The sequence below is a fragment of the Tupaia chinensis genome, unplaced genomic scaffold (genome assembly GCF_000334495.1).
Source record: "Tupaia chinensis unplaced genomic scaffold, TupChi_1.0 Scaffold146525_1, whole genome shotgun sequence".
Taxonomy (NCBI): domain Eukaryota; kingdom Metazoa; phylum Chordata; class Mammalia; order Scandentia; family Tupaiidae; genus Tupaia; species Tupaia belangeri.
In genome coordinates, this window is record NW_006206380.1 from 364,691 (window position 1) to 369,163 (window position 4,473).

General features: G+C 42.9%; 1 pseudogene; it reads left to right on the forward strand.

Annotated features, from left to right (window-relative positions):
- The first annotated feature begins 3,634 nt into the window (after positions 1-3,634).
- LOC102489922 (suppressor of IKBKE 1 pseudogene) lies at positions 3,635-4,238 on the forward strand (annotated as a pseudogene).
- Positions 4,239-4,473: the final 235 nt, after the last annotated feature.

Here is a 4,473-nt window from a genome sequence, read left to right on the forward strand (position 1 = left end):
TTATTAATAAAAACCTAGACAAAATATATGTTGAAAATTGCAAAGACTTTCACTTATTGATCCTTTTCTTTCATTACATTTGAAACCAGATCGTTTACTGAAGTATATGAACTTGAAAAGCATTTAAACCAATTTTTATGAGTACTCTTTTTATAAACCAAATTGAATAGAATTGTTTAAGGCATTTTTCACACAGACATACAACATATAGTACATAACATGACATTACATGTATGGATGCACAAACACATCAGGACTATAAGAGCCAATTCCCCTGGGGTTACTTTGACACTAATAAGGCAATTCACAGAGATTACACCATAACCCTCAGCCCGGTGTCAAAAGTCCTGAAAGTGGGACCAACAGTTAGCATAATGGCTATGTCATTGGACTCCCGGACCTGGTGGCTTAAAACTCACGCTGGGCAAGTGTGCATGCGCGCCCAAGATCCCAAGAGGAGAGAATGGAGGAGAAGGAATTGCAGCATGGCCATCCCTCCGGGGGGTAATTTCTCACTTTCTATCTCTCTTTCTCTCTCTGTCTTTCTGGCAAGCTCATGTGCCCTATAGCAAAAACCTCTCCCCCCAAAAAATGTCCCAAAAGTGATCTAGAAAATAGTTAAGAGGGGCACATTTAGACAAACAAACTGACAACTGTCCCTGACCCATCTTGACAAAAACAAGACTGACAAAGTCTAGAGAAATCAAGACAGTGCACCCAAAGACAAGCAGGGTGAATAGTCCTGTCTCATTTTGATGAAGACAAGGATGACAAAGACAAGAGAAAGCAAGAGAGTGTATCCAGAAATCACTGCCACCAGGGACCCGAAGTGCCATCGCACTCAGGCCCAGGGACCTGGAGGTTCTGCTACATCCAGCCCTCCTAAAGTCCCACCAGGAGAGCTCTCAAACTGAAATAACTAGATTCTTACCAGATTCAGGCACCACCAGTGACTCTAATCTCTGATCCATGTTTGAGAGACTTCCTTACCTCTCTTGGAACCCGGGACAGGGAATAAGGAGCATCCTCGTTGGGGCATTATTCGGCCACTCTAAAGTTCTCAGATCTTGCTGGTGCTTCCAAATGTTGTAGAGTGCCACCAAATGAATGACTACCAAAGTAAGATTAAGTTTAAAGGGGGTCTTTATTAGTTGGCCAGTGACTACAGCGTGAGGCTCAAAGGCTGAGAATCAGAACTGTAGCGCTGACTGAAGTTTGAGTAGTCTTTTCATAGGGGGTCTGTTACCAGCGGTTTCTATGTAAGCAGTTACAGAAGCTAAATCAAGCAGGTTAATTATTTCAGAGTGGAGTGGGATTTGTAACACTGATATGTTGTGGCTTCGAGGGCACCCAGGGCTTAAGCTACGGAGGAGGAGAAGTAACAAGAGCCAATCAAGCCTCAATATAGGGTTCTTGGTCCAGATGCACCCCAAAAAATAATTTTATGAACAAGAAGAAAAATCTGGCAATTAAAAGTACCAGTGTCTAGACAGCCAACATCAAAGATTGGTCACTTTAACTCACAGAGAGTGCACAACTGGCCAGGAGAAATTGCAGCCCCGAGGGATTGTATCTCATGACGAAAGTCCTTGAAGTGGCAGAGGATGAATGACAGTGGGGTCTTGGAGGCTCTTTGACCCATTGCTGGTGAGGAGATGGAACCTGTAAGAGATCTCTAAAATTTAAAAGGAAGGATGTAGGTGATCAGGGTTGATGTAGTAGAGATGGCCGGCAAACCTGGAAGGAAAAAACCTATGAGGGAAAGCAAAAGTGTGTGTTGAAAAAATAGAAATGCAGAGAAGAAGACGAGCAAAAAGAATCCAGTTCCTATTCCAGGGAGATTGGGGCATCTCCGTCACTCTGTGCCCCAGGCATCTGACCACGTTCAGTCCACTCTCAGGTTAAGATGTCACTGATGACCAAGGTTTGACTTACCCCATTCTTGGAGTCAGGAATTTTGGCCAGAGGAGAGAAATCCTGGGCAGGACCCCTGATGAGCCCCCAAGTGTTATATCAGGAACAGGCCAAGGAACGTGAAGCCAAACGTTGAAAGGGATAGAAAAAAATTTTATTAAGAGGTTAAGCTCCATCACAGTGACCAGACACTCAAGTAAGGGTCTGGTACTCCTCAGTAGGGTAGCAGGGTTTTTATACAGGCAAGCAAACAAGTTACATAAGGTACACCTGACAGAAGGGTTCCTAGGTATTCAACCATAATGGCAGGGTCATAAGTGCATATACCTCAGAAGAATAGCTTGTGCCTGGGAGACATGACCACATCCTTGTTTCTGTTTGACTCTCAGTGCTGATTGCCTAGGCTGCCATTAAGATGGCCGCCAATACAGAGAAAACGGAGGAACAGTTGCCGAGATAGACTCAACATTATTGTATGTAGAACTTTTTTTTTTTTTTGGAGATTTTTTTTTTGCTATAGGGCGCGTGCGCTCTCCAGACAGACAGAGACATAGAGATAGAAAGCGAGAAATCACCCCCCATGGGGGATGGTCACTCCGCAAGCCGCAATCCTTTCTCCTCCATTCTCCTCTCGGGATCCTGGGCACGCATGCACACGCACCCGGCGTGAGTTTTCAGCCACCGGGTCCAGGACACAAACCGCGGTCGACTACGTGGGAGTCCAGCGACATAGCCATTATGCAACTGCTGGTTCCCTGTAGAACTTTGTATGTAGAATTACATATATCCATATTAATCAGAATTTTTAATTTCTAGCAACATTAACTTATAGTACAAACCAAAAATTTATGAATACGCAGTTCATAAACTTTAAAATAATTTGTGTCTAACAAATTCCTTAATGTAGAACATAACAACATTATTAATAGACCCAATATGTTTTTCTGCTATAGTTCAATAGGCCAACAGTAGTAAGTCAGCAAGTGACATTGCAGTTAAAGTGATAGACTCCCATGTGGCCATCCACCGTTCTTTTATTTTTGGAGAGGTTTTTACCATAGGGTGCATGTGCTCGCCAGACAGACAGAGTGAGACAGAGAGACAGAAAGCGAGAAATCACCCCCCAGGGGGGATGGTCATGCCGCAATCCCTTCTCCTCCATTCTCCTCTTGGGATCTTGGGCACACACGCACATGTGCCCGGCGTGAGTTTTAAGTCACCAGGCCTGGGACTCAAACTGCAGTCGACTACATGGGAGTCCAGCAACATAGCCATTATGCTAACTGCTGGCCCCTGCCATCCACTGTTCAAGTTCTGGATTTGGTGGTTTGAAATTCAAGCTGTGTATGTATGCACATGTGCCCTTAATCCCAGAAGGAGAATGGAGGAAAAAAGATTGCATCATGACAATGAAGTCACCTCCAGGGCGACTTCTCACTTTTTCTCTCACTGCATTTCTGTCTCTCTCTGGCAAGCATGCATGCCCTAAATAAATCAATAAGTAAACCCATACTTAAAAAAGAAAGGTCAACAGTAGTTTAATACAAACTTCATGTTATTCTGGGTATGCTAATTTATTTAAAGATGATTTAGACATTTTATAAATGTCACCTCAATTAAACTCAACTTTAAATCTTAAAATACCAAACTCCAGGACAGGTTCAGGAAATCACCTCGGTGAATTGCAAAGCTGGGCAGGCATGGGTGTCAGGCTGCTGCTATGAACTGCACCATGGAGAAGATCCTGACAGATGCCAAGATGCTAGAGAGGCTACAGGAGTATGATGTGGTTGCAGAGTTGCTGGTGGCACTGCACTGGTGGGCAGCAGCTATGCGGGAGGCGGGGTCAGTGCTTCTGGACCAGTGTCAAGAAGATGCATCTGATATGAAGGACACATCCAGATACAAACCTCACATTCTGCTATCCCAAGAAAACACAGATTTAGAAATTTGCAACAGGAAAACAGAGAACTTGGGCCTTGGAGGAACACCAAGATGCCTTGGAACTTATCATGAGCGAGTACTGGAAAAAGATGTTAAAGCTAATGGTTACTAAAAAAGCAGTGAATGCTGAACCAGTCTTGAAAGCTCATCAGTCTCACTCTGAAGAAATTGAGAGTCAGATTGATAGAATCTGTGAAATGGGAGAAGTGATGAAGAAAGCAGTTCAGGTGGATGATGACCAGTTTTGTAAGATTCAAGAAAAACTAACCCAATTAGAGCTTAAAAATAAGGAACTTTGAGAACTATTATCTATCAGAAGTGAGTCTCTTCAGGGCAGAAAGGAAAACTCAATGGACACTGCTTCCCAAGCCATCAAATAACTGAATTTATGAATTATAGCTGGAGATTATTTGTCAAGAAAAGTATCTTTCCATTGGATTATTGGCTGTTCAGTGTTGCCTAAGACTTGATAGTATTAATTAAAGGTATCAAGTAGCTGTTTAGAATTCCTAATCAATGTTGGCTGTTCACAGAATAGTTTTGGGGCTTGTAATGAGTTTCACAATTCCTTTCTTCAAGAGACTATTTTTTTATTTGTTTTTTGAGAGGTTTTTG